Source organism: Ailuropoda melanoleuca, chromosome 2 (genome assembly GCF_002007445.2).
Source record: "Ailuropoda melanoleuca isolate Jingjing chromosome 2, ASM200744v2, whole genome shotgun sequence".
In the NCBI taxonomy this organism is placed as follows: domain Eukaryota; kingdom Metazoa; phylum Chordata; class Mammalia; order Carnivora; family Ursidae; genus Ailuropoda; species Ailuropoda melanoleuca.
In genome coordinates this window covers 32,507,149-32,533,674 of record NC_048219.1, presented here as the reverse complement: position 1 = coordinate 32,533,674, position 26,526 = coordinate 32,507,149, and the positions used below count along the sequence as shown (strand labels likewise).

General features: G+C 39.7%; 1 protein-coding gene across 7 annotated transcripts in view; it reads left to right on the top strand.

The window, feature by feature from the left end:
- DAB1 (DAB adaptor protein 1) overlaps window positions 1–26,526 on the top strand; it is a 1,110,909-nt gene that overhangs the window by 55,019 nt on the left and 1,029,364 nt on the right. For 6 of the 7 annotated variants that reach the window (XM_034653311.1, XM_034653315.1, XM_034653279.1 and 3 more), the window contains exon 2: window positions 19,046–19,141. The exons of the other annotated variant lie outside the window; for it this stretch is intronic. The gene's annotated coding sequence lies outside the window, so the exon portion shown is untranslated. The remainder of the gene's footprint in view (window positions 1–19,045; window positions 19,142–26,526) is intronic. 7 annotated transcript variants of the gene reach the window in all.

Below are 26,526 nucleotides of genomic sequence, written 5' to 3'. Positions count from 1 at the left end.
TAGGCTTCAGACCAGTCATAAATGGTCTCTATTGCATATATTTTGTTTTTTGTTTTTTGTTTCACTTTACAAACCTTTAAAATATAAAAACAATTGCTGTCTCACAGGTCATTTTAAAAAACAACAACAGGCTTTAGCTGGGTTTTGCCTGTGAGTCCTAAAGAAGAGTTAATACCCATTTTCCTCAAACTATTCCAGGAAATAGAAGAGGAAAGAAAGACTTCAAGTTCATTCTATGAGGCCAGAATTACCCTGATGCAAAAACCAGGAAAAAGGAAAAAAAAGAAAGAAAAAAAAAAGGAAAGAACAATAGGCTTATAGGCTAACATTTCTGATGAACTTGGATACAAAAATCCTTGACAAAATACTAGCAAACGGAGTTCAATAACACATTTAAAAAAGTCATTCACCATGATCAAGTGGTATTTATTCCTGGGATGCAAATGTGGTTCAATATTCTCAAACCAATCAATGTAATACATCACATTAACAAGAGAAAGGATAAAAACTATATGATCATCTTAATAATACAGAAAAAGTATTTGACAAAGTACAACATCCAGTCATGATAAAAACACTCAACAAAATAGGTTTAGAGGAAACATACCTGAACATAATAAAGGCCATATATGAAAAACCCACAGCTAACATCATACTGAATGGTAAAAAATTGAAAGCTTTTCCTATAAGATCAGGAGCAAAACCACCTTTATTCAACATAGTACTGTAAGTACTAGCCACAGTAATTATACAAGAAAAAGAAATAAAAGGCATCCAAATTGGTAAGGAAAAAGTAAAAGTTTCACTATTTGAAGATGACATGATACTATATAGAGAAAACCCTAAGGACCCCACCAAAAAACTACTAGAATTAATAAGTGAATTCAGTAAAGTTGCAGGATAATAAGTTAATATACAGAAATACGTTGCATCTCTATACAGTAATAATGAAAGAGAGATTAAGAAAACAGTCCCATTTACAATTGCAAAAATAATAAATACCTAGGAATAAATTTTACCAAGAACTTGAAAGACCTGTTCTCTGAAAACTATAAAACATCGATGAAGGAAGTTCAAGATGACAAAAACAAATGGAAAAATATTCCATGATCATGGATTGGAAGAAACCATATTGTTAAAATGTTCATATTACTCAAAGCAATTTACGGATTTAATGCAATCCTTATCAAAATACCAACAACATTTTTTACAGAACTACAACAAATTATCCTAAAATGTGTATAGAACCACAGAAGACTCCAAATAGCAAAAGTAATCTTGAGAAAGAACAAAGTGGGAGGTATCACCATCCCAGATTCCAAGATATACTACAAAGCTGTAGTAATCTAAGCTATGGTATTGGCACAAAAATAGACACATAGCTCAGTAGAACAGAGTCCAGAAATAAACCACAGTTTTATGGTCAATCAATTTACAATAAAGGAGGCAAGAATATACAATGGGAAAAGAAACAATTTCTTCAATGAATCGTGTTGTGAAAATTGGACAGCTACATGCGAAAGAATGGAATTTGACCACTTTTTTACACCAGAAAAAGGAACCCTTGTGCTCGGTTGATGGGAGTGCAAATTGGCGCAGCCAATGTGGAAAACAATGTGGACATTCCTCAAAAAATTAAAAATAGAATTACCATATAATCCGGTAATTCCACTACTGGGTATTTACTCAAAGAAAATGAAAACACTAATTCAAAAAGATATATGCACCCCTATGTTTATTGCAGCATTATTTACAGTAGTCAAGCTATGGAAGCCACCCAAGTGTCCATTGATTGATGAATGGATGGACTCAGCCATTAAAAAAATAATCAAATCTTGCCATTTGCAACAACATGGATGGAACTAGAGAGTATAATGCTAATTGAAATAAGTCAGTGAGGAAAGATAAATACCATATGATTGCTCTCATACGTGGAATTTAAGAAACAAAACAAATGAACAAAGAAAAAGAGACAAACAAAAAGCAGACTCTTAAATACAGAGAATGAACTGGTGGTTGCCAGATGGGAGGAGGGTGGAGGGATGGGTGAAATAGATAAAGGAGATTAAGAGTACATTTATCTTGATGAGCACTGAAAGATGTATAGAATTGTTGTCATTATACTGTACATTTGAAACTAATATTATAATTATAAATAATTATACTTGAATAAAACATTTTTAAAAGAACCAGAGGCCTCTGTCACTCAGATTGCCAGAAGACTTGCTCTCCCTTTGTAGCCACTGTCTCATGTAGCTCTTTGTCTGAAAGGGATCTTGTGTGGCTGTGTATAAATGGAAGGGATTATGTCGCATGACTGTACCCATGCTGGAAGAGAGAACAGGAAACGCAGTTTTTGCTTGTAGAACAGAATGCAAGCCAGACGGCATTTCAATGGTTGCTGTGTGAGGTAAAACAAAGCCTCTGCCACACAAATTCTGGGGTCTGAGACTCTCCATGCTTCACAGAAGAGCAGCCTGAGGTTCACAAAAACTCAATGATTGCCCAAAGTCATAGGTTTTAGATGCAAGCCCAAACCAAACATAAGCCTTCAGATATAAAGAGCTCTGTCCTTTCTATAATACAACAGCTTCCCTCCTCTCTTGGAGGATGGCCTAGTCTAGGTGCTATCAACACTGCCAGCTGGGAAAGCGAGAGGTGCAGCTGGCTTGGTCTGAGCTTCCGGGAGATTGAAGTTCCAGCATGAAGCCACTTTGTAAGAAGTATTGGCAGAGGGAAACCATACAGTAGAAATTCAAATTCTTCAAAAAGGCTGCGGTAGGCCTCAGGAACCAGCATGAAACAAGACCTTCTAGCCAGGCCAGTTGCCCAATTAGAAAAGCATTCCAGGCTCCTGAATTGCCGGTAGGGCTTCAGGGTAGAAGAATTCAATCTGTAGGACCACCACATTATATGGCAGCAGGATGCCTGCCCAGTATGTATTTACTTCAGGCCTTAGAGATAATGTCAGGAAAATACTGCTTGGGGTCTCAATTACGTGTTCCCTCAACACACCTGAGAACTACAGATCTCCGCAGATAATGAGACTGTAAACCCATGGCACTTCATCCAGCCTTCTCTTCTCCTCATTCCCTCTCATGTTTTAGACCGGTAGGATGGGTTAGCTTTGAGATTGATGAGTTGGACCAGAACTGGAATATGATGATAAGGTAGAAATTCTTATCAAATGAGCAGTGAGGTCTCATCAAACCAAATGGTTTCTCCTACATTATAGCCAGGGGATAGAAAAGATAACTGACATTTTTTTTTTCTTAGAATATGGGATAAGAGGATTTATCCATCTGAGAGAGCAATAAGGAGCCTTTTCCATTCTTAAGTGTAACAGGCTGTTTTGGGTGCAGTCTGTTCTTCTTCATGCTAAACATAACCAATCTCTTTGACTGTTCCCATAGACACAGACTCAGTGATATCATTCCCTTCTATGTGTCCCCACGCCTGAGCTTTTAAGAGCTCAACCAATATAGCCTTCAGAGAGGCAAAATGCATTCTGACTTAGAGTAAGAGGCTTTTCATTTATTCTTTGAGATCTATTATGCATAATAACAAAGCGCAACTTTGACTTATTTCTAAATGTCAGCTAGCAAAACATCTGCTAGCCAGAGAAAACATGGCCTTCCCCAGAGCATGAGCTCACCTTAGCACCTGCTGTGAACAACTAGTGATTTCTTAGAATTCATGCTCCAGCCAGTTGGAATGAACATCAAATTGGATTAAAGACAGTGCATTGTTTTTAGCTGATGTTACTGTATTTCAAGAGGTTTATATCAAGTAGCTTTTCCATGTATTTGGATGGTGGATTTAGAGATCAGAGAGCCCTTGTTTTTTTCCATTTTGTTTGTTGTTACTGTCATTCAAAATAAGAGACTTGAATAGGAGACAAAGTGTTCTATTTGAAAGATTTTCAATCCAGAATTCAGGGCCCTGGGTTTTGAGTCCCAACTACTAGGAATGCTTCTCCACATAATACCTAATCAATTCTGAGATTAGTTTATGTAGGAAAAGAAGATGTTACATTTTTAAAAATTGTTTATTTCTAATAAACATGATGTTGGTGAATGTAGTTTATATCTGTATGCAAATGGGTTTCTTAATACTGAGTTATAGAATACAAAAGACTTTCCCGCTATAATCCCAGGCAGTACTATAGGAGGGCAGGTCTTTCCTACTCCTCTAAGAGCACTGACTCCCTCTATGAAATTTAGGGGGTAGTTTTACAATAGCAGAGCAAACTGGAAGCTAGCAGGTCTATTGCTGGAGGAGACTGGTCTGATCTGGGGCAGCATGCATATCCGGGGGCATTGTTAAAGCAATAGCAATTTCAGTGGCAAACAATTGGAGAGCCAACTTGCAATACTGGTTGTGGCAAGCCATAGGTCAAAGGATGGGCAAGACATTTTTTTTTTAAGATTTTATTTATTTATTTGTCAGAGAGACACATAGCCAGTGAGAGAGGGAACACAAGCCAGGGGAGTGGGAGAGGAAGAAGCAGGCTCCCAGCGGAGAAGGGAGCCCGACGCAGGGCTCCATCCCAGGACCCTGATCGTGCCCTGGGCCAAAGGCAGACACTTAATGACTGAGCCACCCAGGTGCTCCGATGGGCAAGACATTTAACAGAGAGTTCCAGGGAATGAGATAGTCATAATGGACCTTGATAAGCTGCCATACATCCTTGTTCTGGAAGGCTAAACATACATGTAGGGCTGCATGCACAATCAGCAGACACTAGAGAGGGCTCTAGCTAACTATTCATCCATGGATGAATATGAGACCTAGTGAACTTACAGAGGAGATTCAAGAAGGCCCATCAAAAAGTAAACTGGCCAGATTTGTAAATTGCTTGAATTTTGAATGTGTTCTCCAACCCACATAAAGATTCATTGGTAAAGGACAGAAATCTTTTTTTTAAAAAAAATTTTTTTTTAAGTTCTAGTAAATGTACACACAGGATTATATTAGTTTCAGGTGTACAATATTATGGCTCAACAATCCTATACATTTCTTCATGCTGAGCAAGATAAATGTACTCTTGATCTCTTTTATCTGTTTCACCCCCCCACCCCCGCCACCTCCCCTCTGGCAACCACCAGTTCATTCTCTGTATTTAAGAGTCTGTTTTTCCTTTGTCTTTTTTTTCTTTGTTCATTTGTTTTGTTTCTTCAGTTCCACATATGAGTGAAATCATATGGTATTTGTCTTTCTCTGTGTTATTTCACTTAGCATTATACTCTCTAGTTCCATCCATGTTGTTGCAAATGGCAAATTTAATTCTTTTTTATGGCTGAGTAATATTCTGTTGTATACATATCACATCTTCTTTATCCATTCACTTATCTTTGGACACTTCAGTTGTTTCCATATATTGACTATTGTAAATAATGCTGTAGTAAACATAACGGTGCATGTATCTTTTTAGTGTTTTCATTTTCTTTGAGTAAATTCCCAGTTGTGGAATTACTGGATCTTATGGTAATTCTGTTTTTAATTTAATTTAATTTTTTTTAAAGATTTTTAAATTTACTCATTTTGAGAGAGACAGGGAGCAAAGGAGAGTGGCAGAGGGAGAGGCAGGTTCCCTGCTGAGCAGGGAGCCCGATGCAGGGCTTGATCCCAGGACCCTGAGATCATGACCTGAACCAAAGGCAGACACTTAATTGACTGAGCCACCCAGGCACCCCTATTTTTAAATTTTTTTTTAAAGATTTTATTTATTTATTTGACAGAGAGAGAGACAGGCAGCGAGAGAGCGAACACAAGCAGGGGGAGTGGGAGAAAAAGAAGCAGGCTCCCAGCAGAGGAGCCTGATGTGGGGCTCTTTCCCAGACTGCCAGGATTATGCCCTGAGCTGAAGGCAGACGCTTAAGGACTGAGCCACCCAGGTGCCCCACCCCTATTTTTAATTTTTAAAGGAATGTCCATGCTGTTTTCCACATTGGCTGCACCAATTTGCATCTGAATAAGGGCAGAAGTCTTACTAAATCATGATATTTAAGTACTACTTTTGACCAGTCAATGACTGATCACTACACTATGCCAACTGGGGCAAACTCTAGCAAGCCAGGATTGAAAATGAAAATGGAAATAAAAGAAAAACTGAAAGAAAAAAAAAACCATTTTAGTAGTTGCACAATTTGGGAGAGACAAATTCTGTAGAATTAGTCCAGTATAATCACTAAACAAATAAACTAAAACAAAAACTCTGGCAGCAAAAACAACCTCTGGGGGGAATTGGAATAAAGAATTTTGTTTTTCCTTATCTGAAGTCTTTATTCATATTCCGCAATTCATGTAAAGGACAAATCTGTCTTCATTCTCCATATCTCCAAGAATATAGCGTATGCATTGTTTTTGATGTGAACTTTCACAGGAAATTTCTCTTATGCCATTTAGTTTTATAAGAATGTCCTCTTGTGCTAGTATATCAATATTCTGTTTTATTTCTTTTTTTTTTAAGATTTATCCATTTTTAGAGAGAGAGAGCACACAGGCAGGAGGGGCAGAGGGAGAGGGAGAGAGAATCCCAAGCAGACTCCATGGGGCTTGATCTCATGACCCTGAGATCATGACCTGAGCTGAAACCAAGAGTCAGACACTTAATTGACTGCATCACCCAGGTACCCCCTGTTTTATTTCTATTATATTTTTTTATAAAGGAAGGAAAACAAAGATTTTGTTAAAAAAGTTAGATGTTTTCTCTCATTATTCTGCAGCAAATTTACAATAAAAGAAAAACTATTTCAATTGAAGTATAAAGTGGTTAACAGTAACCAAATAATCAAATAATTAATTTTATAAAGAAATATGAAAAACATTTAAAATATAATTCCTAGTACATGTTATCTAAAGTATCAATTTTTCAATCAAGAAATTATGAGACATGAAAAGAAGCAGGAAAGTGTGACCTGTAGATACAGGGGGAAAAATAGAAATTATCTCTGAGGGGCCTAGATTTGAAGATAGTAGAATAAGATTTTAAAACAGCTATTCTAAATGTTAAAGCTAGAAGAAACCATGTTTTAAAAAATTAAAGGAAAATATGTCAACAATGACTCATTAAGTAGAGAATATCAACAAAGAGATAGAAGTTATTTAAAAAAGAAACATGGAAATTCTGGAGTTGAATAATTCATAATTGAAGAGGAAAATTCACTAAAAGCACTCAAGAGCTGATTCAAGACATCAGGAGAAAGAATTAGTAAACAGTAAGATAGATAAATAGCACTCATCCAATTTGGAACCAGAAAGAAAAATGAAGGAAAAATACAATGCATCAGAGACCTGTGGGCGACTATTAAACATATCAATATACATTTAATGGGGGTCCTAGAAAAAAGATAAGAGAGAGAAAGGGGAAGAAACAACATTTGAAGAACTAATAGCCAAAAGCTTTCCAAATTTAATTTAAAAATTATTCTACACATCCAAGAACCTTAATGAACTACAAGTAAGATAGATACACACAAAGAAATCCATATCTAGACATGCCAGAGTCAAATAGTTGAAAACCAAATACAAAGGGACAGTTTAAGAGCAGCAAGAGTAAAACAACCCATTGAATACCAAGGAACCACAGTAGGGTTAATAACTGACTTCTCATCAAATATGATAAAGGCTAGAAGCAATATGATGACATATTCAAAATGATGAAAGTCAAAAACGTATCAACTATGAATTCTATATACAGCAAAATTATTCTTCATAAAAGAAGATGAAATAAAGATATTCTCAGATAAACAAAGGCTGAGAGAATTGCTGCCTACAGACTTGTCTTATAAGAAATAGTAAAGAAAATCCTTTGGGTTGGAAAGAAATGACACCAGATGATAACTTGAATTTACACAAAGAAATAGAATACCTATAATTAATTATGTAGGTAAATACAAAAGACAATATATATTTTTCTTTTAACTGACTTAAAAGACAATTGCAGAAAAGAGTAATTATAAAACTAAAAACAAACAAAGTGTATTTTGGGGCTGATAACTTAAACAATATAATATTTATGATCATAATAGAACAAAGGAGGGAAAAGGAAATGGAGATACATTGGAACAAATTTGCTATATTTCGTTGTAATTCAGTTAGTATTAACCCAAAGTATATTCTGATAGATGCATATTGAAATGTCGGGGGAAAAAAACCACTAAGAAAATAACTTAAAAGATACAATAAAAAAAAAAAATCAAACAAGGAACTAAAATGGTACACTAGGAAATATCTACTTTATGATTACAGCTTTGTAGTATAGTTTGAAATCCAGAGTTGTGATGGCACCAACTTTGGTTTTCTTTTTCAACATTCCTCTGGCTGTTCAGGATCTTTTCTTGTTCCATACAAATTTTAGGATTATTTGTTCCAGCTCTGTGAAAAATGTCAATGGTATTTTGATAAGGATTGCTTTGAATGTGTAGATTGCTCAAGGCAGTATGGTACTAGCACAAAAAAACCCACATATATCAATGGAACAGAATAGAGAACCCAGAAATGGACCCTCAACTCTGTGGCCAACTAATCTTCAAAAAGGAGAAAAGAAGATCCAATGGAAAAACGACAATCTCTTCAACAAATGGTGTTGGGAAAATTGGACAGCCACATGTAGAGGAATGAAACTGGACCATTTTCTTTCACCATACACAAAGATATACTCAAAATGTATGAAAGACCTAAATGTAAGACAGGAATCCATCCAAATCCTTGAGGAGAACACACAGCAACCTCTTCAACCTCGGCCACAACAACTTCTTGCTAGACACGTCTCCAAAGGCAGGGGAAACAAGCAAAAATGAACTATTGGGGCTTCATCAAGATAAAAAGCTTTTGCAGAGCACATGGACGGCACTGGAGGAGATAATGCTAAGTGAAATAAGTCAAGCAGAGAAGACAATTATCATATGATTTCTCTCATCTATGGAACATAAGAACTAGGAAGATCGGTAGGGGAAGAAAAGGATAAAGAGGAGGGGTAATCAGAAGGGGGAATGAAGCATGAGAGACCATGGACTCTGAGAAACAAACTGAGGGCTTCAGAGGGGAGGGGAGTGGGGGAATGGGATAGGCTGGTGGTGGGTAATAAGGAGGGCACGTATTGCATGGTGCACTGGGTGTTATACGCAACTAATGAATCATCGTACTTTACATCCAAAACCAGGGATGTACTGTATGGTGACTAACATAATATAATAAAAAAAATTAAAATAAAAAAAAAAGCTTTTGCAGAGCAAAGAAAACAATTGACAAAACTAAAAGAAAACCTCTGGAATGGGAGAAGATATTTGCAAATGAAATATCAGATAAAGGGCTATAAAGATCTATAAAGAACTTATCAAACTCAACACCCAAAAGAAATAATCCAGTCAACAAATGGGCAGAAGACTTAAACAGACATTTCTCCATATGAGACATCCAAATTGCCAACAGACACATGAAAAAATGCTCAACATCACTCATCATCAGGGAAATATAAATCAAAACAAAAATGAGATTCCACTGTGTCACAACAGTCAGAATGGTTAAAATTAACAAGTCAGGAAACAACAAATGTTGGTAAGAATGTGGAGAAAGGGGAACCCTCTTGAACACTGTTGGTGGGAATGCAAGCTGGTATAGCCACTCTGGAAAACAGTATGGAGGTTCCTCAAGAAGTTAAAAATAGAGCTACTCTACGACTCAGCAATTGCACTACTAGGGATTTACCCCAAAGATGCAAATGTAGTGATCTAAAGGGGCACCTGCACCCCAATGTTTTTAGCAGCAATGTACACAATAGCCAAACTATGGAAAGAGCCCAGATGTCCTTTAACAGATAAAGAGATGGATAAAGGATGGATAAAAAATTGAGAAAGAGGATGTGAGATGTAGATGATAGATGATAGATAGATAGATATAATGGAATATTACTCAGCCATCAAAAAGGATAAACTCTTACAATTTACATCAACATGGATGGAATTGGAGGATATTATACTGAGTGAAATAAGTTAATCAGAGAAAGACAATTATCAGATGGTTTCACTTATATGAGGAACACAAGTAGTAGCGCAGAGGACTATAGGGGAAGGGAGGGAAAACTGAATGGGAAGAAATCAGGGAGGTAGACAAACCATGACAGACTCTTAACTATAGGAAACAAACTGAGGGTTGCTGGAGGGGAGGTGGGTGGGGGGATGGGGTAACTGGGTGAAAGGCATTGAGGAGGGCACGTGATGTGATGAGCACTGGGTGTTTGTTATATGCAACTGATGACTTACTAAACTCTACATCTGAAACTAATGCTGTACTCTGTTGGCTAATTGAATTTAAATTAAAAAAAGAGAAGAAAAAGAAAATATCTGCTTTACACAAAAGGAAATAAAGGAGGCACAAAAGACACGAGACATAGAAAACAAATTTCAAAATGCAGATATAAATCCAACCATATCAATAATTACGTTGAATGTAAAGTACTCCTATTAAATGCAAATAGCACTTTTATAAAAAATTGATGATCAAACTGGATTACAAAAGAAGATCCAACTGTATACTGTCTATGAGACACACCCTGTAGATTCTAAAAGTCAGAAAGGTCTAAAGTAAAAGGATAGAAAAAGATAGGCCATGCAAATAATCAAAAGATAGCTGGGGTCACTAAATTAATATCAAACAAAATAGGTTTTAAGAAAAAAAAAGTATTACTAGAGGCAAAGAGGGACAGTTCATCAGGAAAATATAACAATTATATATGCCCTCAACAACAGGGTCCCAAAATACATGAAACAAAACTGGAAATAACTAAAAGGAGAAATAAGCAATTCAATAACAATAGTTGAAGACTTTAATATTCCCACTCTCAATAATTGGTAGATGAACTAGGCAGAAAATCAAGTATATAGATGACTTGAACAGTTTTATCAACCAATTTGACTTGGCATCTATATATAACACTCCATCCAACAATGGCAGAAAAATATTCTTTTTGAGCACACATAGAACATTCTCCAGTATGAACGTAGCTAGGCCACGAAACAAGTCTTAATAAACTTAAACAAAATCATGCAAAGTACATTCTCCAACAACAGTATCAAATTAAAAATCAACAACTGAAAAGAATTTGGAAAATCAACAGATCTTTGGAAATTAGGCAATACAATCCTAAATTAACCATGAGTCCAAAAAATAAATTCCAGAGGAAACTGGAAAATATTTTGCATTGAATGAAAATGAAAATGAAGAATACCAAAATTTATATGACACAGATTGCTCTTACTTTCTCAGTCTTCCAACTATCCTCCCCTGCAACCTCTCAGAAATATATTTGATACCAATACCCACTCCCTCCTTACTGAGGTTTTTGTTTGAAATCCCCTAATTTAAAAAAAAAATTGCAAACAATTTAAAAAAGTAACTAAAAAAATATATCTACCAGTTGGACATGACCCCAGATCTAACTCCTCTTCTAAAGTAAGCTTCCTGCATTCATTATAGGTGTTCAAGGAGAAGCTCAAAGGAATCCATGAGGATGTAGTGGAGGGGATTACTACATTTAGCAGAGTGTGGGCTCAATTATTATTAAGGTTCTTTTTTTTTCTTTTCTGTGATATCAGAGGACCATGAGTAGCATCCAGGCCCAAGGCTGAAGTCATACCCTAGCAGTCCCTAAAAGGCAGTGCCACCAATAGCTTTTCACAATGTCAGTTTTAATGTGTGCGTGAGAATCATATTAGTTTTCCCTTTACTAGCATGCTGTATTTAATGACTCAAGATGAAAAATAAAAAAGATTATTATAAAATACAAAACTCAGAAGGGCTTTGAAAAATCAGAGCTGATTGGAAAAGCCTTTGCATTAAGTGCTTGTTCTGAATGGATGTGCTCACCTGTACTTCAGATTAGGGAGATGATTTTGAGGAAATCTTATCAGCTAGTTGGCATATTTTTGCTGACACACATTTACTGCTGATTTCCGTATCTTCCAAGCCAACTTTGCAAAATGGAGAAAAAACTTAAGTGGAATTAATTAAAGTTATCTCCACCCACTGTTGCTTTAAGATGTGTTGTAAAGCTTTAAAATTGGATAGATGTTTGGACTTTAGAAAAGCAGTTCTCATCTTTGGTCACTTAAATTTTTTTTAATGTCTTTTTTATTATATTATGTTAGTCACCATACAGTACATCCCTGGTTTCCGATGTAAAGCTCGATGCTTCATTAGTTGCGTATAACACCCAGTGCACCATGCAATACGTGCCCTCCTCACTACCCATCACCAGTCCATCCCATTCCCCCACCCCCTCCCCTCTGAAGCCCTCAGTTTGCTTCTCAGAGTCCATAGTCTCTCATGTTTCATTCCCCCTTCTGATTACCCCCCCTTTCTTTATCCCTTTCTTCCCCTACCGATCTTCCTAGTTCTTATGTTCCATAGATGAGAGGAATCATATGATACTTGTCTTTCTCTGCTTGACTTATTTCACTTAGCATTATCTCCTCCAGTGCCGTCCATGTTGCAGCAAATGTTGAGAACTCGTTCTTTCTGATAGCTGAGTAATATTCCATTGTATATATGGACCACAACTTCTTAATCTTATAATTTTTTTAATTTGAACTCTGTTGAGTCAACAGTTGAGTGACTTCTCAGTGGAAGGTCAGGCTTTTAAGAACACACCCAGTTTGAAACTGAGGATCCTTAGTACACAGTAACCTCTGATGAATGATAGCTGCCATCATCATCATCATCACTCTTCAGGAGGAACGAGTGTGATTTTACTTACTACATCTTCATCAGCAATAAGAGTAAGATTGCTCTTGTGATTCTTAATACATCTCTTCAGAGAGTTCCATTTTCACTTCATAAAACAAATGACAGAAATGAAGCCCTCAGCTGGTGCTATGCCATCACTTGTGGATACCAACAGTGGACACACATAAATGCTCATGTCCATTCATAAGCACTGAATGTGCTATTGTTCTCTAATAAGCAACATACTCTTTTATGTCAGTTTTGGTAATGTGTGACCTCCTCTCTTTATCTCAAACCTTCCAGACAGCACAATTTCAGCACTGCAGGAAGGATGGTCTCTCCTATAGACCAGTGAGGGACCCAGTCTTAGAGTCAGCACAATTCAACACAAGTAGTTTACAATCTTGAACTCCGCTAGTTGACCTGAAGATCTGGTGCAGAAAAAAAAACTCAGATTACTACTAATAAGAGACTTGGTGTGTTTTGCTGGAGGGTGATTTCTCTGTTGGAGGAGCATACCAGTATATCCAGCAGAAGATGCTGTGTCCAAAGTAGGTTATCAAAACCTGGGTGTAGGGTCAAGAGAAGTAGGAGGGATGAGAAGAGGTATTATATGTCAAAGAGGGAAGGACAAGAAGTAAGCCAATAAAGAAAAAGATGGGGACTTTGATAGTGGGGTTGGGACCATGCTGGCTGAAGCAGAGATTTTTATTTTAAAAAATTCTAGCATGTGTTTGCTTTGGCAAAGCAAATTTATTCTGTGAACATTTATTAAGTCCCTGTTATATGCCTGGAATTGCATTAAATATTCATATACAGTGGTGAACAGGAAAGACAATACCCCAGTTTTCATAGGTGTAGAGAGACATTAAGTAAGGGATGACACAATGGACAATTGCAAAATATGGTAAATGTTATAAAGGAAATAATAAGAGTTCTATGAGAGTGAAAAATAGTGTGGGTAGGTAGGCTGTGGTTTTGGTTGAGTGATCAAGGAAAGTCTCCTCAGGAAAATGTTTATAAACTGAGACCTGGAGGACTAGAAGCAATCAGCTATGAAAGAAGGGACGTGGTGGAGAGCTCCAAGAAAAGGGAACAGCATGGGTCTGAGACTTAAAAGAAAAAAGTAGAGAGAATACCAAGTGCCACTTAAGAGGGCTAACCCTGGGTCAGAGCGCAAGCACAATTGTTTAATGAGGATAACCTTTGGCTCACGAATTCCACCTCAAGGAATTTTTCCTTGGCAGATAATCAGACAAATGTTCACCCCAGCATTGCTTATGACAATAAAATATTGGAAGTATAATACATGTCTAGAATGCAGGGGACTCAGATTTTCTCTTGCTATTTAGATTTTTCTCTTTGTCTCTGCCATTCAGCAGTTTGACTATGATATGTGTACCTGTGGATCTCTTTGTATTTATCTTCCTTGAGATTCATTAAGCTTCTTGAAGCTTGTAGATTAAGTTTGTAGATTTTTATCAATTGGGGAAAATTTTGGCCAGTATTTCTTCAAATATTTTTTTCCTGCCCTTTCTCTCTTTCCTGTGTTACGTACACAATTCACCTATTTCAGTCCCTTCCCAGCCAACTTTGCAAAATTGAGGAGAAATTAAATTTAAGTAGTTGTTTCTACTCACTGTTGCTTAGAGATGTGTTACAAAGTTTTGAAATTTGTTAATTCTTGGATCATTTATAATTTCTGCTGTGAAGTCTTGTTCTGCTCAATCCAACATCTAAGAACCTCAAAGACAGTTTCTACTGACTGTTTTTTTTTTCTCCCAAGTCTGGGTTGTACTTTCCTGTTGCTTTGTTCATCTCATGATGATGTTGTTGAAATATGGACCTTTTAGAGAATATAGTTTATCAACTCTAAATTCTGAATATTTGTTATTTTTTGCCTTTTTATTTATTTCTTTGTTTAGTAACTTGCATGGGCTAAATCTGCCTTCCCTCTCCTGCTTTGTACAGCCACTGATGTCTATGCTCAGTTTATTGTTTAATTTTTGTTTTCATTCTTGTTTTTACTTTTAAGGCTAAGACTTTCTCTGTGTTTGCATAGGTTAGTGGTTATCCAGTGACTGGACAGAAATGTTCAAACAGTTCAAGCCAGGAAGGCTTCCTAGGAACTGTGTGTTGGGAGGAGAACACATTCAAAGTTCAGGTTTTTTTCAAAGTTGCCTGGGCTTTGACTTTCTGCTTTGCCCTTTCCTGTGACCTGTGTGTGTGTGCTCATTCTCAAGATTAGCCAAGAGTATGTGAACAGTTGGGCCATGTGAACAGTGCCAGGCAGGAATATGCTTTTCTCAACCATGACTGCAATGTCAGATTATTAGAACCATTGACTGCCCCTGCTGGTTGCCTCATGGGTCATTGCTTCCGTTGAAAACACTCATGAGAATGGGTATCTCCAACCCCTTCAAATCCAGGGAGTCCTGCTCTGCCTAAGAGAGAAGCCACTGATCTTTGAGGCTTGCCCTGCCCTCCTAAAACTTCCATGACAACTGACCCTGAGGTGTGGTAGGAATGGAACAGTTCCAGGAAAGAATGCAACAGATTCCCATTGTTGTGACCCAAAGTTCAGCAGATTTTCAAGCATAAATGTTTCTCAGATTGTTACATGGTGTTAGTCAGTTTCCAGAATGCTTTAAATGTTGGTTTTGTTAATTCTATCTGGCTGTACCAATGCTTTGGAGGAAGAGGATTTGCTCATTTCCTCACTTGGGCCATAATTAGAACTCATAATTGACTATGGATCATATAGACAATGGAAAACCCCCTAGCCACTAAAAAAGATGACCTAGCTGTATATTCATTGACTTTGAAATATTTCCATAATAGTATAAATGAAAAAAGCAGGTTTCCAAAATAAAAATAAGTGTTGCAGGGGCGCCTGGGTAGCACAGTCGTTAAGCGTCTGCCTTCGGCTCAGAGTGTGATCCCGGCGTTCTGGGATCGAGCCCCACATCAGGCTCCTCCGCTGGGAGCCTGCTTCTTCCTCTCCCACTACCCCTGCTTGTGTTCCCTCTCTCGCGGGCTGTCTCTCTGTCACATAAATAAATAAAATCTTTAAAAAAAAATAAGAGTTGCAGCACATGTGAGTATGTGCATATGTGTCCATGTATGTGCTATGCAGTCATGAATGTCTGGAAAGGCTTGAACCAAGGATTTTAATAGTGGTGGGATTTCAGGCAACTTTTATTATTTTTGTATTTTTCTGTATTGCTTGAATTTTCTGCATATGCATTTGTTATTTTACCTTTTTTAAAACAATTATGTTATACTCATTTGAAAGAAGGAAAAAGTGAGAAGGTAAGTGGGGAGGAGAAAGAAGAAAGAAAACAACATCGTTGTGGGATGACAGGCTGTTTAAGAATCAGCCTTCTGAATTCACACACCTGGGTTCAGAGATTTGACAAGAATGTCATCAGTCTTGTATAACTCTGTTCTTTGCCATGATAAGACTGTCCTCTTTTCTCATTACTTTAAGGGCATGATCTGCCTGTCAAGGCTACATCTGCAGTTTGAAGGATCATCCTTTATACCACCCTCTCTCTTACGCCCTGTATCATGTCTGTCACTAAGTGTCATTACCTCTTCCCCTTAAATAGCCTGTCTCAGCCCCTTTGATACCTCCTACCTCTTTTTAAAATTCAAATATAATTAACATACAGTGTTATATTGGTTTCGGGTGATAGAGAATTTTAAAAGCAGCAAGAGGAAAGAAAATGGTTACATACGAGGGAAACCCCATAAAGCTATCAGCTGAGTTTTCAGTAAAAACTTTGCAGGCCAAAAGGGAGTGGCATGATATATTCAAAGTGCTTAAAGGATAAAACCTATGACCAAGAATACTCTAACCAGCAAGGGTAGCATTCAGGATAGAAAGAAAGATAAAGTGATCCCTCCTATCTTTGGCTCTTCAGCCTTTCTTCCCCACACCATTGTAAGGCCTTCTAACTGGTCATCATGCTTTTGATTCTGTACCCCTTGAATCTCATTCTACATTTTGCAGCCAGCCCAATCTTTCTAAACGTAGGCCTGATTATGTCATTTCCCAGATTAAAAGCATTAAATGGATCCCCATGTCTAAATAAATGAAACCTTGAGCAAGTTACTTAACCTCCTCAATTTTCTCTTCTGTGAAATAGAGATGATGATAATATTTACTCAGAAGATGATATGACTTTATATGATTTTATATATATATATATGTATATATATATATATATAATCACTGAAAACAGTGTCTGGCACTCAGTAAGTATTTAATAAATGTTAGCTTTTATTACTGCCTCTCTTCCAATTCCCCATTAGTTCCTCTGTACTCTGACTACTTTCAAAGTTTACTAAGGTACTTTCTGAACTTCTGTGATCCTGAATAAAACTGTCTCTGTTGTTTAAAATGCAAAGTCCAGGTCCTTGTCTTCTTTGCCTTAAAGCATTGCTAAGTCCCAGAAATAAGTCCCCTTTATCCCTGTTCCCAAGCTTCTCTCATACATGTTCATGACTATACATTGTGAATGTCTATTTACAAGCCTTTCCCCTCTATTGGACTTGAACTCCTTAAGGCAGGGGCCTTGGCCTCTTTATCACTGTGCTAATTAAGTACTTGGCACATGGTTGGCATTCAGTAAATGTTTCTTAAGTAGGTGAATAAAGAAGACTCCATTCTTTGAGACTCATTGAGCACTATGATACTGATTTTGATGGTAAAACTTGTTTCTAGCTTGCATCCCATCTTCCTGCCTAGATTGTAACTCTTTTGTACTTTGTAATGGACGACCTTCATGAATTCTTTGCATTGCTTGGCTTAGGACTATAGATGTGCCCTACATTGGTCTAGCACTGTTGATACGCTACAATTACAGCATTTCCTGTGATGTACTATTGTAGTTGTGCGTGTGACTGGTCCATCTAGTCAATTATGTCTTTTTTCAAAGGCAGAAGCTGTCTTGTTCATTTGTCTCTCAGTCTCTCTGCCTCTATCAGTGACATAACAGAAAAAGCACGGGCTAATATTGGTAGAAGTCTAGGGGCCTGGGTACTCCAAGCATATACCCTTTTTGTAAAGAGACATTCTCCCTTTGGTCTGGTAACTGTGACTAAATTATTTGAAGCCTATAGGACCGATGCTATAACAAAGTGATATAACTTTTTCATAGCCCAGCGATTTGGATTTAGGTGCAAATGGTATGCTTGGGTGATAAAATGTGATTGACTTTCAGTGATGTAGTTAGAGAGGACAGGAGGAAAACTTATCTGTGAGACCCAACACATTTATATCTGGCTGCTCCCCATAGGAATTGCAACTCCCCCCATTTGCCCTATGCACGTTTGCTGTTTGAGTATCAACTGTTTGGAGAGGTTTTCTCTGAATGCACTATATACCTAGCCCTCACCATCACTTTCCATCCTTAACCTGCTCCATTTTTATTTATTCCACTTAATTGTACCACCCCCTCTCTGTTATATTATTTCTTATTATCTATCTCTTCCATTAGAACACCAGTCTAATAAGGGCAGGATCTGCCTCTGTTTTGGTCAGTGCTGTGTATCCTGACCTCCTTTGATAGTGCTAGGTACAAGGTAGAAGGCCTCAGAATGTTGTTTTATCCAGAGCAGCCTGAAGTCACAGGGAACCATCCTTCTCTGCTCTTAAACCTGCTAGTAGAACCAAGTCCTTTCCCTTCCAGAGCTTCTCAGAGACCACAGATGACTCCTACCACCACTCCTGCCCCCATGACCCTACCTGCTGCTGCCCCTGCCTGGGGCAGCGGGAACTGTGACAGTGACTATGCCTCAGACCTCAGACTTCTGTTTCTATGGCCACTGGATGTCATGGATGCTGCAGGAGGCAATTAAGCTTAGTTTTGTTCATTCATAATTGGAAGGCCTATTTCTCTGTGGAAGAACTCCTTCAGATAAAAAAAGAGTCTGCTTTTATATCTCCTTTCAGGACTTAGGAATGAAAATCTCTAAATAGTTCGAAAGAAACTCTTGAAACAGATTAAAATATCTTAGTGGGTGAAGACTTGCCTTCTATTCTTGACTCTGCCTCTACCAGCTGTATTCATGGACAAATGACCTGACACACCACTACCCCTGCCACCCCCACCCCCCACGCCAAGCCTTCACCACCCGCAGCTGAGCAGTAGAGATGGGAGAGCCTTTCCTGCATAGCTCACAGGAAGAATTAGCCTGAGTCCTGCTTGGAAGAATCAGGGTTCTAATAATCGCCCTCCAGATACAATGCATTGCAGAATGTATCAGCCAACACATGCCCTAAATTCAAACCAATTTTCTTCACTCCCTGCAGCTGCTGTCACAGATGGTGATGACCCATAGGCTCTGTCATGTTGCTGCTACTGATGATGGCGATAATGACGATGATCTCTTTTGACTCATTTTCCAGGTGAGATCAACACTATCAAATACTTCCTCTGGCCCAGACATTGTGTTAGCCACTCAGCAGGCCTATTCACATTTTCTTAAAAAGAAAGATTTCAAGTGTGTCATAAAATAGGGGTGTCTGCTTATAGCCCAGACAGTTTCTGTGGATGCATACACTCATATAACAAGTATATCAACATAGACAATGTTCCCGGCATCCCAACAGTCTTAGTCACCACCCTTCCCAGTCAGCACCCCCGGGGGTCTCTGCTATTCTGATCACCAGGTCGTTTTGCCTCTTCTCGAACCTCATGTAAAGGGCACTGTACCGTGTCTTCTTTGGCTCTGACTTCTTTTGGTCAACGTGATGCCTGTGGGATTCCCTCCACGTGCATGTATCACAATTCATTAGTATCTGTTGACCTGAATGAGTCGTTAGGGTGAGCTGGACACTGTCTGAAGTGTTTTACGTGCATTATCTCACTAAATTCTTCACACTACCCTAAGGTAGGGACTATTCTCTTCCTTTCACAGATATGGCTCTGGTAAGTTAGCTAACTTGCCTCAAGTCACAGAGCTATGAATGGTGGAGAATCAGTTCTGGTGGCAGAGCTGGCGCTGCCTAGCAAGGGGCCAGAGCTTGACATGCTTTCAGAATTAGACTCAATCAGATTTGTTCCCAGTTTAAACTGAAGGTCATATGATTATTTTGTGGGTATTCACAAAGGGGTTTCTATGGGAACTCTCATTCCATCTGAATATTCCATCAGAATATTTTCACTCCCTGGTTAATTGTCAGGGCTTCTCACTCCTGCATTTGCAGATTTGACTTGCTTTGCCCTGCCTTGGCTGCACTGCTTCTGGACCCGGACTGGCTTCTTGGGGCCTCTACAGGAGGCTTTCTCGGGCGTTGTCGCCTGAAAGATTAAGCGGCTTAAGGATGTCTTCTTCCTCCTTTCAGGGTGTGATCTTCGCTGAAGGAATCAGAAGTACTGCCGTCTGATTCTGTGGCTACTTTCCCAGTCTCAGCTTGTGGGGGTTTCTAAGGAAACGCAGCTAAAGGAGATTTTTCTCTCCACCCTGGAATAGCCGGACTTGCTGTCCTCCCACCCTTGAATCTCACCTTATCCCCCTGGTGATGGATGGTCTTCATCTAGGGTGAGCTTGGGGGTGGGGCAGCCTTTGACAGAGCACAGGGGACTGAGAGATCTGGGCCGAAACACCGCTTTGGACAGCCCAGGCCCGGCCCCTGAAGCTCACAGGGGTTGCCTATAAACTCATGCGACTTTTCTCTTTTATAAATTCATCCTCTGAATTCATATCTCTGCTCTGTATAGCTTTCCTTCTATACACAGTATTCACGCCTTTTCCCCCAGGCTCTGAACTAATCCATTACGTTTGGCTAAGACATAGACAATGGGTAAATGCCCCCTTGCTGGCTAGAGAATTAAATAGATAATCTGAGCTGTGTTTGGGTCTGTGGCTCGGTGCATGGGGTAATTGGTAAGAGGTTTTAGCTTTACTTCCTCCATGCTAATGAAGAGAATAAGTAAAAGCAAAAAGAAATGGAGGTGGAACCTTTTTGAATACTGGCATGCCAGTCGCTAGGACAGGCAGAATATGGCTTTTTGTTTAACCCCTTGTGGGTCGCTGTCCCTTAGCAACTTCTCTTAATCAGTGGAGAGAAATCAGCATTTGCACTGATGGTGCAATTGACTCCTTTTCCAGTGTAAGCTCCATGCACTATAAACTGTGCCTTGTTCATCACTGTATCCCCAGTGCCTACAAGTGTTAGCACAGAGTGGACACTTAATAAATATTTCTCAAATGTTTGCATTAATTAACAGTGTCAAAGTGATTCATGTAGGGAGCTATTGCAATGCAGTAGAAAGATCAGGGGTAAAAAGATGATGCAAAACCATTAACCCTGCTGGTTTGGTTTTGGATTCCAGCAACTCAGAGTTCATACATGTGGTCCAGATGACTGCGTTCTGGGTTGTTGCTTACTACCTCCTTCCTCAAGCCATTCTCTGTCCCGGGACACCTCGATTTCAAGTTGCCCCCTCTCTTACAAAGCACTCAAACAAGGGGAGTGCTAGCCCCCGTGCCCACGGCTTCTTAGGGCCAGTCACCCAAATACCGTGGCTGGAGCCAAATAAACCCACAGAGGAGGAAGCCACAGATCTTCACAAAGACTGGCCCTGCTGTCAATTGCCATTTCCTCGTGCTGGCCTCAGCATGGCCTCGGAGAGCACAATATACACAAAATTATAATGTTATCACACAGGCTGGCGCCCACGGCGAGCACAACCACTTAGCAAGGCGCGCACCAGGGCAGGAAGGCACAAAGGCCATTCGGAGGCTGAAGTCACATGTATTTATATTTTTAGCAGAGGGGGGCTGAAATATAATTTCAATGAAGATTGCATTATGGATTATTGCTTGAGAAAGCTTTGGCAAAGGACTGAGGAGAGTCTTTCTTTTCCAAAGGGGGCTTTTTCCTCCACAGGGGTTGAGGGAAATGGGAAGAGAGAGAAGACTGCTGCTTCTATTTTCCGAAGCTGACTTGGGATGCTGTAGTGATAACGTGTGACAGTTTCTTAAGCAAATCTCCATGTGACGTGTGTGTTTGTGTGTGTGTGTGTGTGTGTGTGTGTGTATGTGTATTTTATTTGAACAACTCAGACCCCGTTTGGTAGACAGAACAGATGCTGTTACTACCATTTTACACAGTGGAGACCAAAACTCAAGAAGAAATGGTGTGCTCACATAATTAGCTAGACCATTATAAAGTCCAAATTTCTTCGCATAATTTACAGATTCCTTGTTGCTCCAGCTCTCAGCTGTCACTCCAGTGTCCTCCCCCTACATTGCTTTCTTCTCAGCCTGAACTCCTTCCACGGTCATCTTGCAGACTCTTCATGTATCATGTTGTTTCTTACCTGTGCACTTTGCACATGCTGTTCCTTCCTGTCCAGCCTGCCCTCTCCATCCTCTGTTTCCTCCCCCTCCTTCAGATGTCATCAGGCAAAGGCTTCCCTGACCTCTTAGGACTGGGTTCCCTGCCCTGTCTGTATGAGACCATGCACCCTAAGCCCATCCATGAACTCTTCTGTGTTTCTCGCTAGATTATGGTTCTTTGCTGGAAAACTAACACCCTGAATTGCTCCATTGATTCTGCAAGTGAGTGGGGACAGAAAGTATGGGAGGAGGAGGTAAAAGAACCTGGCTGCACTCGAAACATGCCCAGATTGGGAAGGGCTAAGTGACACAGTAAATCAGCTTCCTCAAAGCAACTCGAGCACAAACTGCTTTTCTGGCTCCTATGTGGGTGCGAATTTCACTCTTCCACTTAAGGTACCACTGGGGATAAATCACTTCACCTTGCTTGAGCTTCAGTTTTCCCATCCAAAAATAGGCAAGCAGGTGGCAGATGAAGTAAATTAAGAGTGGTAAAGTATACTGTAAGGTAGAACTAAGACTAAATAAATCTTTATTGATATTATGTAAAAATCTCCAAGATCCTATTGATGAACGAAAGTCACATGATCTCATTTGTGTAAAACAATATTTACGAGACAAAAAGGACCCTTAACACCTTTGATACACTCTGAGAACTGAATTTCAGGAAGTACTCTGTTCCTCATAAGAGAGCAGACAAAAGGAAAGCAAAATACCAAGTTCATGGATAGAAGAAATTTCACTGTGAAGAGGCTTGTGCTCATTCTTATACCTCTTGGAAATCTTTCACCTTGAAGTCATTCACTGAATAAGTGTTTGCTGCATGCCACTCTCTGCTGAGCACCTCCAATGTGCTAGGCACTGCCGTAATACTGCTCTTATATCTGCCATCGTGGCTTTGCTCGCTCTGAGAACCTGGCCAGCAATGCTTGTGCCTGTTATTAACTCATTGGCATTCTGCAACAAACCCATCCCTCTGTACTTGGCTTTGTGATGCTGGGACCAGGACAAATCCATTGTTCTGCTCTGCCTGCCGCTCCTTCTTAGGCTCTGCCAGTAGGGGGTGCAAGCGGAAGCTGCCAGGGCTGGATGGGAGAGGATGAGACTTGCTCCTTCTTGCTTGCTTCCGGTCCCTCTCAGTGTTAACCTAGCATGGTTTCTCAACTTTGGCACCACTGACATTTTGGACTTGGTCATTCTTTGCGAAGGGCATGCTGTCTTATGCATTGCAGAATGTTTAGCTCCATCTCTATCTTCCACCTACTAAATTCCAGTAGCAATCCCTCCGTTGTGACTATGAAGACTATCTCCAGACATTGACCAACGACCCCTAGAAGGCAAAACCACCCTTGCTTTAGAAGCGCTGACCTAGCGCTTAGGAACAGACACTTGCTCACCACAGCTGGAATTCCTTCCTGTAGCAGCAGCCAGCTCCAGGCTGCACACTTCCCAACACTTGCAGACCCAGTTGCAGGTCATGCCTCAGTTAGGAGATTCTAGCACCAGCTGGCCTGTGCCTGTCCTCAGAAGTCTAGGCCAGCTCACCAGGTCCTTCCCCTGTGCTCAGAGACCCCAGCCTCAGCTGAGTAGTGCCCCTCCTTGGAGATCTGAGTTTTCTACCACCAACCACCCATGGGCTTTCTCCTCTAAATTTCTAAGTGTTTCCCTTTGTTTCTTCAGTGTGGGGGGTGGTAGCTGCTTCTTGCAACTGCTACCTTCGTGATGCCTTGGAGTTCCTTTTGATCTTAGTCAGTTAATCGTTTTGTAACTAAACATCTTTTTTAATGTTAAAGTCTCTATGTTAAAATAACTGAGGCAGTTATTTTCTCTTGACTGGACTGACTGATACAATATTCTTTCTCCCTCTCTTTCACCCTTCCCTCCCCTTCTTTTTTTCTTTTCTGTCCAGTAAACTCTTACTTCCTTTTAGAGCTTTGACAAATACCACCCTGTTCTGGAGCTTTCCTGGTGTCTGCTAGGCAGAGCCAGCCACTATCCTCTCATTCCCCAGCCCTTGGTGCAGTGGTTCTTCTCACCTGCGGTAGAGCCCTGTGCATACATCTCTGTCTTTCCTACCTAAATGTAAACTCCTGAGGGTTAGAACCATGTAACATTCGTTTCTGCATTCCTAGTACAGTGCTGGACACATAGTCAGGCTTGATAAATGTCTGTTGAATGAATGAATGAATGAATGAATGAATAAAGGAAGAACTGCATGACATACGACTTCTGTCTGTTTCAAGCCCAATCTGGTGCTGTTTTCCCCCCTCCTCACTTTTTGCCTAGATTACAATCTCAGAAGGTAGGCCCTTCTGTATTACCCCCAATGACTAGCCCATTGTTTTGCAATGACACCATGACAGCCCCCTCACTGTGTTGAATTTCTCTTAGCTCTGTTTTTCTCAGGTGATATAAAGCTCTTTGAAAATAGGGCTTGTTGCACGTTAAGGAGTTTCTTATTAAATGCTTGTCGAATGAATTGCTGGAAACAACTAGAGGAGGTTTCAAGGAAAAGCCCTTTCAGGATAGGGAGAATTTTTAGAAATGGAGCCTTCATCCTTAGTAGTGGTGATGGGATGGGGATGGTATGGGGAAATGCAGAGAAGTTGTTTAAGAGATCATTGACTAGTCTAGTCTGGTAGAATGCAAAGCACATGGAGAGGAGGTTTGGAGATTGACTTGCAAATGTAAATAGGATACAGAGTTTGGAGACCCTGAGAGCCAGGTTAGGCAATGTGTGCAGGCTTCGTTGGCAGAAGTTCAGCGGTCCTAGTACAGGAGAGTGGCATCATCAGACTCCACTTTTGGGAAAACACTCAGGGTGCTAGAGGAGAGACTGGTGGGAGAGGCCATTCAGGAAAAGCTGTATGCTGTAAAACCCAACAGGAAGGGTTAACACAGAGAGCAAGCCTCCCACAAGCCTGTCAGTTCTATTCTGTAGGAAGTGGATTCCTTTTGTGGAGGAAGATGAATATTCCACACTAGAGACAATGGAGACCAAAAAGAGGTGAGAAAGGGAAAGAATAGGAATGTAACAATTATTCCAGGTTGAATGATTCAGCTTCAGCCCCCCCCTTTATCTTTTTTGTCTAATTATCACAGAGTTTTTCAGAATTTGATGTGTTTTGTAAGATATGAAAGATAACAAAACAGGGTCTCTCTTGGCTTTTAAGCAGACTTGTGTGCCAGGGCCAAGAGTGGTATGTGGAATTCAGCTGGGTTCTGCTCCAGGAGGGAATATGAGTCCATTATAATTTTTAAAAGGAAGAAAATGATAGCAGCTTTGGTGTGACCTGCATATCACCATCAGTTAAATGAAGATAATGATATCAGCTTTCCTTTATGTTTCAGGGCTTTTTGGAAAATCAAATAATAAGACGAAGGGTGTTGAAGTACTGTGTAAATCATTAAAAGCCTACAAAATCCATCCACGCATCCAGCAAACATGCCCTGAGCTTGTCTGATATGACAGGCATGGTGGTAGGCACCTGGTGGTACAGGCATGAATGAGACCCAGTCTCTGTCGTTAGAATCTCCAGCTGGACCGTTGAGCCCAACAAAGGAACTTGCCTATACCATAGGAGAAGGTTACATAATCCATAAGAGATTGTTACTCATATTACTCTTAGTAAGGTGGGCTTTGTTCTAATGGCTGCCAAATTAATGTTTTCAGTCTTTCTAGAAGAATACTCGGAGAGGCAAGCTCTTCAGTCGAAAGAAACTGGGCATTGTAGACAAAAGGTGAGCCTGCACGCTTATCCTCTGCCACTTGAAGGCTTCGTGAATTTGAGCAAGTCATTTTTTTCTTCACCTGTATCACTGACATAACTCCTTCTATCTAACTGGGAAGGTTACTGAGATCATTGTATCAGCTAACAGATGTTAAAGTGCTTTTAAAACCATAATATAGTGTACATACATTTGGATCCCTTATTAAGAATAATAGGACGGGTGCCGGGGTGCTCAGTTGATTAAGCGTCTGACTCTTGGTTTCGGCTCGGGTCATGACCTCAGGGGTGTGAGCTCGAGCCCTGTGGAGGCGGGACTCCAAGCTCAGTGCAGAGTCTAATTGAGATTCTTTCCCTCTTCCTGTCCCTCCCTCCACTCCCATGCTTGCATGCTCTCTCTGTCTCTCCCTATCTCTGTCTCTGTCTGTCTGTCTGTCTCTCTCAAAAATAAACAAATAAATAAAATCTTTTTAAAAAAGAATAATAAGAGAAATTGGCAACATTGTCTTGCACGGCCATTGTGAATGGTGGTTTAATGAAAGACCAGAGAATGGGGACTAATCTGTGTAACAGGGAAATGTTATGTGTCACACACTGCAATGGGCGTGAACATGATCTTGTGTAATTCTAATGATAACCTTGTGCAATAAGCATCATTCTCCCCACTTTACAGTTGAGGACAGTGAGAGGCAAACATTCCCTACCTGTTCCTGAGGCA